Source organism: Microcaecilia unicolor, chromosome 5, assembly GCF_901765095.1.
Source record: "Microcaecilia unicolor chromosome 5, aMicUni1.1, whole genome shotgun sequence".
NCBI classification, from domain to species: Eukaryota; Metazoa; Chordata; class Amphibia; order Gymnophiona; family Siphonopidae; genus Microcaecilia; species Microcaecilia unicolor.
The window spans coordinates 155,744,153-155,759,963 of NC_044035.1; the positions used below are offsets into that span (position 1 = coordinate 155,744,153).

The 15,811-nt window shown below is 39.8% G+C and overlaps 1 protein-coding gene across 1 annotated transcript in view; it reads left to right on the plus strand.

Annotated features, from left to right (window-relative positions):
* The window catches only part of LOC115470365 (serine/threonine-protein phosphatase 2B catalytic subunit beta isoform-like), a 137,404-nt gene that overhangs the window by 17,538 nt on the left and 104,055 nt on the right, over positions 1 to 15,811 (plus strand).

Consider the following 15,811-nt stretch of genomic DNA (forward strand, 5'->3'; position numbering starts at 1 on the left):
AACCCCTCATACCTGGAATAATCTTCCTCGTCCTCTTTGTGCTGAATCCTCCCTTAAGATTTTTAAAGCCAAGCTGAAAGCATAGCTGTTTAGACAGGCTTTTGAAGTCTCCGATTAGTTGTGGAATTTTATTATTTGATGATTTTAAACCCTACCTATACCTTTTTACTGTGTGAGAGTATTTATCTTTCCTATCAATTATTGGCGTTCCTTTTGTGTTTTCCATGAAGTATTAGTCTGTATACTGCTTCTTTCTGTCAAGGCAGCTTTAGCGGTCTAGAAAGTATGAATAAACTAAAACCATATTTATGTTTCTTTGTTGTCACAGCCTCGGAATGCCCCTGACATATTCGCCTGCTTATTTTCAAAGCAGCATTTGAGCTTTAGGTGTGCATTAACAAGCATTTAGATGTTTGCTACATAAATGTTTAAACCCTGATTTTACAAAGATGGGATTTATATGTCTAAAACTCCAAAATGTGCATCTGGCAAGTGGGACATGGTCTGGATATTGTTCCACGCAAAAACCAAACCAAAAGGTGAAAGTTCCTACTGTAATCCAAGAAAAAAAATCCAAATAGTAGGGGTGCACCAAGAAATCTTCACAGGGTAGATGTAAGTTATGAGTAAACTTTATTCAGCACCACTCGTGTACCTGACCCAGAGCTTTTGAGAGAGACTTACTATGTATGTATGCCTATTTCAGCCTGCTACTGTTGCATGGGAGTCCCTGTCCTTAGATTTTCGTGGAGGTGGTTGTATGTATTTTGCATCTCAGTCATTCAGTGTTTACTTTCATCAGAAGTATTTATGTGTAAGTCCTGTCTAGTTAGATTTATGTGGCCATTTTAAAGTTTTTCTTATCTTTTTTTTTTTCCTCCGGCTCAATTTAGGCTGTTTTAGGCCTCTTGTCCCATCCAGGGATTTTTCATCATCGAGTTGTTTGATTTTGCTGTGACTATTTTTCCGAACATGTCCAAGAAGACCTCCATTGGTTTAAAACGTGCTCTCGGTGCAATAGGACCACATCTGTTACAGATGCTCATAGTTGGTTACTGCAGTGCCTGGAACCTGTCCATGATCTCCCTCATTGTATTCTGTGTTCCGGATGTGAAAGAGAGTGATTTGTGTAGAAAAAAGCAGAGAGAAATGCTTTTCGGTACAGATAAAGACCGATCCATCAATGTTGGGGTTGGAAACATTGGTTTCAGTGTGGCCCGGAGTTGCATTGGATGCTGAGGATGTGTTGGGCATCGAGAGTATCTCTGTTGCAGTTGACATCAAGCAGCAGTAGAGGTCATCAGGAGTGGTTATCATCCGATTCCTACCTGAAGAAACGGATTTCACATATGTCGTTTGGATTGTAGATAACCTTCTAGTGGTGACCAGACAAGGTGTTTCTTTACAGTCGTACCCAGTAATTCTGCTGAGGTTAGCTCAAGTTTATAGTAAAACAGCACATTTTGCCACCAGCGTTGGATATTTAGATTAGAAAAAGATTTCCAATTGGTGAGTATTAGTTTCTGGGATATAGTAATTAGTATATCAAAAAGTTTTTTTGTATTTGTCCAATAATAAGTGAGGTATAGATTGAGACTTAAAGGTTACTATTGAGAGCAAGATGGAGATTTTAAGGTTAAACATTTTTGCCATGATTGACCAAAAAATATTAAATAGTTTACATTCAGACAACATGTGTGTGAAAATGCCAGCATGAGAAGAACAGTTCCAACAAGTGTTGTGTGAGATTAATTTAGCTAAGTGAAGTTTTCTTGGAGTCCATATAGCTCTATGGTAAATTAAAAGCATTGATTGTAAGAAACAAGCAGCAGAAATTGGTTTCAGAATTGTGTACCATAGGGAATGATTTATCTAATTTGAAATTTGTATCCAGTTCCCATAGGTTTTGAATTTAAACACTGTGTTTATTATCAAGCAAAAGTTTATATAGAGATGATGCTATATGGCTATTTACTAATATGGTTACTATTTGAGTTTTAATGCTTGGCGTGGAAGGTGGTATATTTGATAATAGCCTGCACTTCTGAATACAGGTTTTCAGTTGCAGCCATCTATAAAATTGTGAAGCTGGTAAGGAGAAGGATTTCTGTAGATAAATGGAAGAAGTGATTTGGATGAGGTGTCACATACGTCTGCTACAGTTAATATCCCTCTATGATGCCATTGTTTCCAGTATATTGATATGTTGTCTATCTTGATGCATGGATTATGCCATAATGAAGTAGAAATTGAATTTTGCAAGGGATTGGTCGTAATATTGTCCGGTTCAAGCATACATTTTTAAAATATTGATGATTAATGAGTTGATTTGCTTCGATACTGGTAGAGACACATAAGGTAGTATGTTTAGCGGAAAAGGGTTGGCAAGAGTTCTCTCCAGTTGAAGCCAGGAGGGAAGATATTCAGCAGAAGAAAACCAAAGACAGCCTTGTTGCATAATAAATGCCTTATGATAAAGAAGGAAATCTGGAAATAATATTCCAAATCTGCTCTTAGGCGTTTTAAGTTTAGCTAATGAAATTCTGACAGGTTTATCTTTCCATAAAGATACTGTTAGCATCTTATCAATTTTTTTTATAGAAGGGATCATTAAATAGCATAGGATTCATGCTTAGTATATAATTAATCTTAGGAGAGATCATCATTTTAATTGTCTCAGTTCTACCCCACCAAGATAAATGTAGTGGATACCAAGTTGAGAGTAAAGCTTTTAGGAAAGTGAGAATATGTTCCCTACTTTTCCTGGTTGTGTCAGAAATATCTGAATATAAGTCGATACCTAAATATTTCATCTTGGTGGGGGTCCAGAGCTATCCAAATGGTTGAATCAAATCTGGATGGTCATGCACAGTAAGGGGTAGGACTTCAGTTTTAGTTTGATTAAGCTTGTATCTGGAAGATTGTGAAAAGGACTGAATTAAGGAGAACAATGCTGGGAGAGTGGTGTCTAGTTTTGACATATATAGTAATATATCATCTTCGTATGCAGATATTTTGTATTCAAAATGGTTGTGTTTTATTCCAGCAAATTTGCAGATGAGACTTTATTGCTATTATAAGGGATTCTAAGGCTATATTAAAGAGGTATGGTAATAGAGGGCAACCTTGGCATGTACTTCTTTTTAAAGAAAAAGAGTTTGATAAATGATTATTTGTTAGAACTTGAGCTGAAGGATTTGCATACAGAATTTTAACTTTATCAACAAATGAAGGATGGAAACCAAACTAATGCATTATACGAAAAAGATAAGTCCATTCAACTCTGTCAAAAGCCTTCTCCACATCTAAAGTGAGTGCTATGACAGGGTCAGAGTGGTATTTTGCAAAATCTAGTAAGTGAAAGAAATCACCCTGGCATAAAGCCGACCTGATTGTGACATTTAATTTTACAAATTCTTTTTTAATCTGTTCGCTAATACTTTGGTGTATATTTTGTAATCTAAATTTAGCAATGAAATGGGCTGGTAACTTTGTACTGTTTGAGGGTCTTTATTAGGTTTAGGGATAACTAATGTCTGCATTTGCAAATGGTTCTGTGGACATTTTGTAAATTCAGTGAATTATAATAAGTTTTTAAATGAGGTACAAGTGTTTTTGAAAATTTTGTAAAATTCAGCTGGGAGACCATCTGGGCCAGGAGTTTTGCCTGAGGGTCTCTCTTTTAGGGCTTTATAAATGTCATCTATTGGTTTTATCAGCGATTCATTATCTGAGTCAGTTATTTGAGATCTTTGCGATGGATTCAAGAACTGATCAATTAAAGTAGAAGGGTCTAAAACTTCTGATTTATATAGATCTGCATAAAATTTGTGAAATATATTCATAATTTTAGGGCAAGTAGCTGGTATATTGTTGCGAGCCATTATTGTAGGGATATGGATTTTAGTTTTTTATGTTTTAAATAGTTTGCAAGGATTTTGCCATTCTTGTTTTTCCCTAGAAAGTAACTTGTTTTGGAAGCAAAAATAAAGTGGGAATTATTGTTTGATTGAATATATAATTGTTCAGCTTCTTTGATTTTAGTTTCCAGTATAGAGAGTTGCTTATTCTATTGTTTGTAACGGAAAGCTGATATTGATATTAGCTCACCTCTTAATGAGGCTTTGAAAGCTTCACACCAAAGTTGGATCAGTTTCCAGTAAAGCATTAAATTGAAAAATTCTGTTATAAAGTTATTAATTCTAGATTTAATAGGTTCATCATTTAATGAGTGAAGATTGGTTCTCCAAAGGGGAGATTTTACAGCATTATAAAATGGGCTTGCGGTTTTTAAGACAATTGGAGCGTGATCTGTAATAATAATTACATCTATGTATGCCTTTAGTACATTAGGTAAATCAGAGGAGGAGATTAAGAAAAAATCTATTCTAGAAAAACTAGAAAGAGGGGGGGGGGGGTAGAAGGTATATTACATTTCTCCAGGGGTCTACAAGATTAAAGTGGGACATAAGTGACTTTAATGTAATACTTGCCTTTGAGTTGGTAGTTTTAGAGGTGGCATGTCTATTAAGTGAAGACAAAAGGGGAGGTAAAAAATCCTCACGAAACCGTGAAGATGAAACAAAAAAGTGAGGAGAATGGATGAGGATACCAACTGTTTTATATTTATTCACTTAAAAAATTATGTGTACATAACAGCGACCCGACACGGCCGTGTTTCGGCACAATGGCCTGCTTCAGGGGTCTTTATAACCTTGAATGATGTAGTTTAGAGTATATTCTCCAAGGAAATTGACAGGAAACAAATTTCTCTGGTCTCCTCTCTTCAAAATAATATATATGAGATGTATATATTTTGAAAAACGAGCAAATTGCAGATAACTCTTAGGAGAGGAGTATTTAGATGCTCGTTTTTCAAAATATATACATCTCATATATATTATTTTGAAGAGAGGAGACCAGAGAAATTTGTTTCCTGTCAATTTCCTTGGAGAATATACTCTAAACTACATCATTCAAGGTTATAAAGACCCCTGAAGCAGGCCATTGTGCCGAAACACGGCCGTGTCGGGTCGCTGTTATGTACACATAATTTTTTAAGTGAATAAATATAAAACAGTTGGTATCCTCATCCATTCTCCTCACTTTTTTGTTTCATCTTCATCGGCATGTCTATTAAGCCATATATCCAAGGGTAAATTAAAATCTCCTGGATTGGGTCATGCTCAGACAGAACCTGAGATAGATTTAGGAAAAAATCTAGTGAATCCTCATTGAGTGTGTAGATATTAACTAACAAGAATTTTAAAAGTTGTGATTCAATTTTGAGTAAAAGCCATCTGCCCTCTGGATCTGTAATCTTGTCTAATATGGTGATATTGAGATCTTCATTAAATAATATAATATTCAATATTGGGTTATACAAGATAACTGTACTCAATATTGTTAATATGCAAATCTCAAACAGTTATACTCAATGCTATTTATTCATTATACAAAATATACCATACATATTTCCTCAAAATGTCAACTATCCTACGTATGTACTCATTCACCCTCATTCATACAATTTCACACCGTGAGACCACTAGCTAATACATCTGATCACTAGCTACCCTCCCAAGCCCATTAGTTGTAACGTTATCGCTTATAGTTCACAATCCGTGCATTAACACTTAAGTCAAGTTCTGCACCAACTGATAAATTCATCTATGAAAGTCTTTGTGCTCACAAGTCATCACTCCATGTGTTATTTGTTGAAATGCAGGTTGTTCACACCCCAAAAGTTCTCTTACTGAAAGGCTTCTTGATAGAATAGCATAAAAATGTTCAACAAGTTCTCAAACTTGGTGGGTGATCAATCTATCGCCACTGATAAATCACCCTGAATTCTACACAGTCTGCGTTTCACTATTAAAGCGTCATCAGGAGTCGGGTTCCTAAATGAATTCATACAATAATAGTGCTTGTCGGTATCATAAATTTACCAATTTTATTCTACTCACAATTTGTAGATATTCACCACTCATAGTTACAAGATGGGCAGGAACTCAACCGTCCACAGGCATCCATTCCCCAGCAAAAATCGCCGGCGCATGCGTTGTGGGTTACTGGCTTTACACAGTTTTTTTAATCTATATTCAAAACAAGACAATGTTCTTCCAACCATAAGGCAATTGCAGATAACAATTTTGTATTACTGTTAAGTCCAAATTTAAAGGATCTGTTTTAGCTATTACATAGTAGTGAAATAAATGACGGCAGATAAAGGACTGAACAGTCCATCCAGTCTGCCCAATTGTCACACTCATTATCAGTTCATGATTAAATCAACAATGAATGTGATATAAAATACTTGATCATGGTCGGGTTTTTTTTGGCCTTTCTTGGACATAGACCATAGAAGTCTGCCCGGCTCTGTCCTTACAGTACATTCCAACTACAGGAGTTGCTGTCGAAGCCCACTCCAACCTATCTGTCTTGTTATTTGTTGGACACAGACCATACAAGTCTGCTCAGCACTGACCCTAGTTCATCACAGCTGGAGTTGCCATTTAAGCGTCATTTGACACATCCACATGTGTGCAGCCATTTAAGTTTAGGTTTTTTTAATACCATCCATTTTCTAATTAGAGATCATCTGTTCATCCCACAACATTTTGAATTCTATCACTGTTTTTGTCTCTTACCACCTCCCTCGGGAGGGCATTCCAGGCTTTGACCACCCTCTCTGTGAAAAAGAATTGCTTGACTTCTAAGTCTACCGCCCTGCAACCTCCAATTCATGTCCTCTAGTTTTAACATTTCTCCATCTCTGGAAAAGATTTGTTTCTATATTAATACCTTTCAAGTATTTAAACGTCTGTATCATATCTCCCCTGTCCCTCCTTTCCTCTTGAGTATACATATTCAGATCTTCTAGTCTCCTCTCATACTCTCTTGGCGCAAACCCTGTACCATTGTTGTCACCCTCCTCTGGACCACTTCTTGTCTTTTTACATCTTTAGCAAGATATAGTCTCCAAAACTGAACACAGTACTCCAGGTGGAGCCTCACCAATGACATGTAAGGGGCATCAACACCTTTCTTCTGCTGGTTACACCTCTCTTGATGCAACCTAGCGTCTTTCTGGCTACAGCCATCGCCTTGTCACACTGTTTAGTTACTTTAAGATCCTCAGATACCATCACCCTCTCCTTGTCTGTGCATATCAACCTCTCATCTTCTAGAACATAGTGCCCCCTTGGATTTCTACTCCCCTAATGCATTATTAGTATGTCATCTGCATAACTGTAGACCTTAACTCCATATTCTTGAATAATCGTTATTAAAGGTGCAATTAAAATGTGAAAAAGAGCCGATGAAACGGCAGAACACTGTGGCACTCCATATGTTAGATGATAGTCCTTAGAAATAGTATTGCCAATCGACACTGCATAAGTTCTATTTAAAAAAAAAATGTTATGAAATGCTTTTTGAAAAAACACAAAATACAAAGCAAGTAACAGTGCTTACAAGAAACTAAGTGATATAAGAACAGGACTAATCCCAAAACGCCCACCCACCCACCCAGGCACTCAAACAAAAACCCATAGACACGCCACGTTGTCCCTTCACGGTGATCCCTGGAAAGACTTAAAAATAACTCCACACACCACCCCTCCACTCCCCCAACCCTCCCAGTGCTATAGTTCATAAATTTAGCAAAAAAAACTATGCACTCTTTGAGGAAGTCTATCCCAAATCGGAGACCATACTTGTTAAAATGTCCTCCAGACCCTCAGGGACCCCTTCTTGTCATCCAAGCATACCCATTGCATCAACTGGAAAAGCTTATTACGCCATTCCATCAGGGAAGGCGGCAGTGGCTGCCTCCATTTCTGAAGAATACACTTTCACACCAGGAGAAAGCATTTACGTAAAAGAGCATTGGCATGTCTGTTAGTAGTCATATGGATAAAATTAGAAAAAATTAACACAGCTTGCCATAAAATGTTTACCCAAAGCAGCTGACAAGTAAGAAGCAACTCTCCAAAACAGCTAGATCCGTGTGCAGGACCAAAACATATAGTCAAATGAGCAGGACTTACCCCACACCAGGGGAAAACAGCCAAGTCTGATATCTGTATACGATAGGCTCGCTGCAGCTAAATAAACATATGCATCAGAAATGTATAATGCTGTTCCAGAAGAAGAGATGAATAAGTCACTTTCTTGATGTTTTTCATCAGGATACGCAACATGTCCCCAGTGACAAGCACTGTGACCGTAAGCTCTCTATTTCAGTCAGTGACGAGCAATTCAAAGTCCCGCGGGGTGGGGGGGGGGGGCATCTACAGTATGTAAGCTGACTTGATAAAAAGAAAGATTGGCCCTGGTCTCTCTAGAAAGAGCAAACACTTCCATCATCAAGTCTGCTGCATCCTCAGTCAAAGGAGGCAAAGTATCTACGTAATGAGAGACCTATATATGAAGATACCAATCAGTGGTAAAAGACCTTCCTCGTGTAAATCTGCAAAGGATTTAATATGTCCCTCTAGGGTAACCAGGTCCTTCACAAACCGTAAGCCTGTAGACCACTATCTGTGCAAGTAAGATTTAGAGGAATCCAAGTCACAATTACCTCCCAAAGGCAATAACACAGTTGAGCATGGTGACAACTGAGCTTGCTTGCAAATCCAGTTCCAAGCTTGTCGCATAGATTTGCATATTAGATGGTGTCAAGAAGGGAGTTGATGAGGTCTCTGGGTATGTAAATAATGCAACAAATATACTGAAGCCACAAAGCACAAGGCATAAAAAGTGTGTATCTTTAATCCAGCCTACTAGGTGACCCATCAAATGGGCCACATTGTACTTGTGAAGGTCTGGGCAGGCCAGACCACCATGGCCCAGAGGTCTAGACAGTTGACAGAGTGGTCAGTGGTTTCTTGTTATTCCAAAGAAATTAATGCAGTACAGTCAGAAATGTCCCTGTTAGTCAAAAACATGGGAAAAGTCTGTAAGACATAATCTTTTATAATGTGATACACCCTTGCAGGCTCAAAGATAATGTAGTCCATAAAGTGGGAACTTCCATTGATTTGTGCATCGGAGGGTAACATTTGCCTTATAAGTGTCACACAAGTAGATCCCCCCCCCCCCCCCCCCCCCAAGTACTTCAGCTGATGATCCACTTTCTTAAGAGGAAATGTCCCTGACCAGTCTGAGTAATCATGCCAACCCAAAGTCATTGCCTCCGACTTTTCCAAATTCAACAGAAAGCCAGAGGCAACCCCATCCCAGCAAACTGTTTCTGTTTAGGAGTTACATAGGCTATTGTTTCCCCCCACAAGACCATTTTAGCAGTTTCCCAAACCACTGCATCACTCATGTGCCCAGCATTGTCCTCAACATAATGTTCCCACTTGGAGGAAAGTGCCAGCTGGGAACCCCACTCCTCCCACTTGTAAACATTGCCACTCTGCACTTGTCACAGGTCTGAAATGGTGGGGAACTCTATATCGCACCAAGACACTCAGTCGAACTATCTTGATGGTACAAACACATAATCAATACGTGACATAGTGGGGAGAGCTCTAGCCACATGAGTGAAACCTTATCTACTGGATGAAATACCTAAAAAGCATCCACAAGGTTTGATACCCTGCAACAGCGCTGCAATCAATGAGCAGACCTAGAGTTCCTCAGGGGGGGGAACTCGGCGTGGTCCATCTGAGGATCCATAACAGCATTAGTCTCCCAAAACTACCAGCTGGGAGTCTTTAACCAGTTTCTGAACAGGAGCTGCAGACTTCAACAAGTTTCTGAAATAAGATAGCATCAAAAACGTTCAGTGCATGTACATTAATTAACACTAACTCAGCACCCTGAATATGCAAATGTACAAGCAGGTTGACCTACGCTATCCTTTTCCACATATTGCACTGTATAAGGGAGATACTTGCTAAACAGCCACCCCAGTACCCACAGCACAAGGACCTTCCTCACCCACATCCTACATAATTTAAGGTGCTCTAACTCAGAGAGATGGGTTTCCTTGAAACAGGCTATATGCAGCTTTTGTTATTTTTAACGCCTGTAAAATTTTGGATCGTTTAATTGGGGAATTAATACCCACTGCATTCCAGGAACCAATATTCAAAGAGGTCATTCCTAACTAAAACAATGGATGCTAGATCTCCAGTATATCTCACTAAAAGAAAATGGAGGCTCAGGCACCCAGCACCCAGACAAAGCACTAACTGCCCGAAAATCCTACGCATGAAGGATCCTGTAGTCAAACTACCCACTACAGCATGCGTATCCCCTCTGACCTAACTGCCCCATCCATATAGCAAACCTCCCTTCTCAATCATACCTACAGAAACTAACTCCCACCTTAACCCCTGGAGCCCTCTTTTGGTCACGTCACATATAACGCCCACCACATCCGAAAAAGCCCAAATCCTATCTGATGTCTCTATGACCTCCCCACTGGAGTCCAATTACCTATAACACTCCTCACCCCTGCTTCAAAAAAACCCCCTGGCAAAGTCTCCCCAATGTGGCAGTTCTCCAAACAAACACCTTTCCCAGGGGAAAGTGCAAGACTCAGCAGAGCTTTTCATAAACAAAGGTCTTTTTCAAGACAAACGTGTTGTTTAGACTGCTTATGAGAGAGATGTCTTACCATTGGATATTTTCAAATGAAAGTATTTCTGTAAAGACTCCTGAAGCAGGCCTGTGGCCGATTGAGTCTCCAAACAATAGACTCCCTTCAAGCTTTTGAAGTCTCCTCATCTGTTCCTGGATCATATGGTCTATTTCCTACTGTTTGTGTGCTTTTGTGTATTTGTTGTGAGATCTCAGTACTCCTAGATGGACTTGAGTACGATGTTTGCACCAAAGATGCTTGGTATGGCGTAACTATCTTTTTAAAAGACATAGACCATCATGATACCACCCCTTATGTTTTTTATTTTTATTTTGCTGCCTTATTAAAATTGCAGATGCAATTTTATCCATTTCTCTTAACAGTGTTTGAGACCATAATTTTAGCTTGCTCTTCTAAAGACATGCCTAAGAAATCTAAAGGGAAGCACAAATAGACGTGATAATTCCTCTGAATTAATCCACAAATAGACGCGATAATTCCTCTGAAGTAATCCTATTTACTTTCCTAACATACCTTACTTCCTCAGCCAATTGAAATATTACTTCCTTTTGAATAGTAACTGTAAAAGATACTAATTTGTGATCTGTCCATAAAAAAAACAAACAAGACAAATTGGAATGGGAAAAAGGTTTTGATGGATCTGACATAAGATCAAAGTATGTCCTGCAATATGTGTTGAAGAACCAATTCAATTCATTGTTTCAACCTCTGATCTGAGGTAAAACTTCTAAAGTAGGTTGTATGTGTATTATCAAATAATTTACAGTGAATATTAAAATCTCCTAAGATCCTGATGTCAGGATTCTGTATAACCATTTGTGTAATTGTTTGATATGCATCTTCCCAATACCTGCAGATAGACCAGGTGAATATTAAAAAAGAGCTAAATAAAGAGGTGTAGTAGTGTTTAATCTCCCTATAAGAACTTCTTTATATGGCAACTAGTAAAAAAAGGCCCGTTTCTGGAGCCAATGAAACGGGCGCTAGCAAGGCTTTCCTGTGGCCCCCCGCCCCCCCCCCCCACCCGTCTTCGATGTTGGTAATTGCTCCGCCTCCGTCCTCAACGTCATAACATTTGACGCGAGGGCGGTGAATTGCTCCGCCTATGCCCTCAACGTCATAACGTTTGACGCGAGGGCGGGGCCTAGAGACTGTGTTTTTCGAGGCTTCAGAGCTTCGAACATACGAACCTTGGCTTCAGTGACGTCAGAAGCCAATAGAACGTTGAGGGTGAGTTTTATATATATATAGATGACATTGAGGATATTTCAGTTATAGAAAAATTCTCATCAAATAAAAATGCTAACCCTCCCCCCTATTTTGCTGCATGCGACATATCCCCATGGAGTATTCCTTTTTTTTTTTTCTATCAAATAAGATTCTTCCCCGTGTCTGAGTCAGTTTTCAGTTAAACCCAGTATCTTAATGTCATGATATTTAATTAAATCAAAGATAAATGATGTTTTACTTTTCAGAGATCTACAGTTTAACCAACTAATTTTAAACTTAACCTGTGGTGCAGATTCACATGATGCCTGAACAAGAAATGGGAACAAAATTAGCGTGAACAAGGCCCTGTAAAAGCATCTGTAAGAAAGATTGCCCCAGATAAAATCTCACTACTGGTCAGTCATGTTATTCTTAACCCGTAATATCTAATTAAAAAAATATTAAGGGGCAAAACATACATCAAAGAAACTCCAGTGTAAGATTCCATATGGTTTTGCCTCTACTTCCAATATAAAAGGAGCTCCCCCCCCTCCCCCCCAAGAAGAAGCCCAAGGAGCACGATCTGCACCTTGGGCGCATGCCGCCATGGCTTGAATGCAGTTACATGAATTGCTTTTATAGCAGGGATTTCCAGATTGAGGCTTGCTTCCTTTGTGGTCATGTGACCACTCTGGTTCAGGATCAGTTACAATTCAGGCAAGCTATTCGAGGTACAGACATAAGTGTATTTCCTTCATGGTCATATTACTCCTCTCTTTCTTCAACTTCATTAGTTCCCTGTCTGTTTTCAGATTGTTTAAGATACTGTGCCTGTCACACAGTATCATTTAGGAGTATCCTTGTTTTTGGCTTCCCTGTCAGTTCCTTACAGTGGCGTAGCCAGACCTGACATTTTGGGTGGGCCCAGAGCTAATATGGGTGGGCACTATGGGCCTGATATTCAAAATTATTTAACCAGCCAGGAACAGCTCTTGGCCAGTTAAATAGCATTTTAGCACATAACCATGGCTATTCAGCAGGAGATAACCTGTCATCTCCTGCTGAATATCCACGTTTAGCAGCTAGCCACTAACTGGCTATATCGTGCAACATAGGTGGCTAGGCACAGGTATTCAGTGCCAAACCAAGTATGTTTAGCGGTTAAATTAGGCCACATAAATAGCAGGCCTATCTTTAATCGCTAAGCACTTAATGGGTTAGCACTGAATATTGACTTAACCAGTTAAGTTGCCACAGTCAAAAATGAAACTGGATATTCTATGCCAGATGCCGGAAATGGCTGGAAGTGAATATATGGGTTTAACACTGAATATCAGGGGGTCTGTATATAGGTATGTTTCTTGGGATAGTACTAAATAATGCCTTAGAGTACACTTGATGACGGATTTCTAAATAAATAATCTGACCAACTGTCCTGCATCAACATAAACCACATACATACTTAATGGAAACACTGACATTTTAAAATATAGTTACATTATCCCATAACTTAAACTTGACCAGTCTATTATAATGAAAATACCCTGCAAAATAATTATAGCAATGGCACATATCCTTCAAACTTTGCTTTATAGCAAATGTTCATGTTGATGGCACACTGAAATTTGCAGTCTGTGGCAGAACTAAAAAAAGCCCAAATATAATTTATTTACATTTCGTTTTAAAGGGAAGCAAGGGAAATATAAACTGCTCTTGACAGAATTTACTTTCATTTCAATATCAATTTACACACGTTAATAAATTTACATTTTTCACAAATGATAACCTTTGTCTACACCAACACATCAATAACTGCATGAAGCAAAGTCCAGATTTCTCACTGATGAAATAAGCAAAATTACTGTCAACATCAAGATTTTTTCCCCCACCTATTGTGGAATCTGTAGCATACAAAACGTTTCCTCTTACAGCTTTCCATAGGAAAAATATATTCAAAATCTGGGAGCACCTCAATAATAGCAACACAAAATTCCTTCACTGCCAGATACTTAGTGAAGTAACACTAAATCCTGCGAAGATGCTTCTCAGAGCCTATGCTGCAAACCTAAACAACAACAATTCTGAACTCACAAATACCAATGACAGTATCTTTTAAAAGGAAGCAGTGAATATACACAACAGTGCCAGACAAGTCAGACTGAGATATAGATCCTGACACTAACCACATGCCAGCAGAATCTCTCACCTCAGTCACATGCAGAACACAGATCAATCCTGATCAATTACAAAATAAAGGACTCCTCCCCCATCCATCCCCATAGCCCAGCATCAGCCCTACCCTACCCTTCCTATCCCCCCAATCTATTCCTGAAGCCCAAAATCAGCCTTACCCTTCCCTACTCCCCCATCCCTCCCTATAGCTCAGCATCAGTACTACCCTTCCCTTCTTTACTCCTCCATCCATATAACCCAGCATCAGCCCTAACCTTTCCTACCCGCACCCTTCCCTGTAACTAGTGCCAGCCCTACCCTATCCCTTTATTATTATTTTTATTTATTTATTGCATCCCACATTTTCCCACCTATTTTCAGGCTCAATGTGGCTTTATCCCCTACCCCCTTACCCTGGCATCAGCCCTGACCTCTCCCCTACCCCCTATCCCATACTCTGGCATCAGCCCTGCCCTTCCCTCCCCCACATAGAAGCACACTAGCATTAAACAGTCTTTTTAAAACATCTCCACCCAAAAACACACCATGAATGCAATACAAAACTTTACTTTTTAACCTGGGAAATGTAGACCGAGCCCAGCCCCACTCAGAAGCCCATCAGCATTACACAAAACAACTTTTTGAGCTTCCCTGCAGAGGTCTACCACCCCCCCCTCCCCCATGAGTCCCAAGATCACCTGGTACAAAGTGCTGCCTGGAAAGGAGGCCCAAGATCACCAAGCTGATTACAGTGAGTGAACCCGATTTCTCCAGCACTGTTCAACAGCTCAACTCTCCGATTTTGCCCCTTGCAGCAGGTTTTCACCAGCCTGAGTTGAGTCCTGGAGCTCAATGCTGTGCTTACCTACGGCTAACACGGCTTGGAGGGAGACCGGCTGCAGGATCACTAGGCAGGCATCACCATCATCGCAGAATTGCAGAATTGACGCGACCGCAACGCGAGCTGGAGATGGCATGGCAGATCCTGAGGTACGCGGCGCCGCAACCACGTCATCCGCCGAAGCTGGTCCCCGCCACCTGCTCCAATGCCTGACTCCCAACGCCGACACACTCCCAGTAAAGATTGGCGCTGCGGGAGAGCTGCTGCTTGTTTCCTGGACTGACTCCTGGAGGCTTCCTTGCACGTCCGTACGTGATGTGACTGACTGCAGCTGTGATTGGCGGTCATAGAAACTGGGTGGGCCTTTGCTGAGTTTGGGTGGGCCCGGGCCCACCCAGGCCCACCCATAGCTACGCCCCTGGTTCCTTACACTTCTACACAATGCTTGAGATCATTGGATTACCATTGCCTAATGCTTTCGAGTTCTAAATTTGTGCATCTTTAATCCACAAGACATTCAGCATTTATGTGGCATGGGCTACCCCAAATTATTCATTCTGAACAGTCTTCCAAACAATTTAAGGTTTTGTTGAAAACCTATTTCTTTAAACAGGCCTATGGGGCTTGAGCTTTGGAATGATCATATGACTGGATGCCTGGAATTTAGAGTTCACCTTGTCTTGCATGTTTTATTACTGACATTCTTTTCTGTTTGTTTTACATTTTTATTTTGTGAACCACCTTGATCTCCTCGTTAGATTAGGTGGTATTTCAAATAGGGTAATAATAATAACTCTTAGCCCAGTTGTTCCCAAACCATGGGTTGGAACTCTAAATTGAGTCACAGAAACAGGGCTACTTCCTCTCTCTCTGGACCTCTACTATGGCAGTCAGCCTGGGTAAGCTTCTTGTTAGGCTGGAAACCCAGGCAGAATATTGGAGCCCAGGAGTGCATTGACTCTCATACCCTG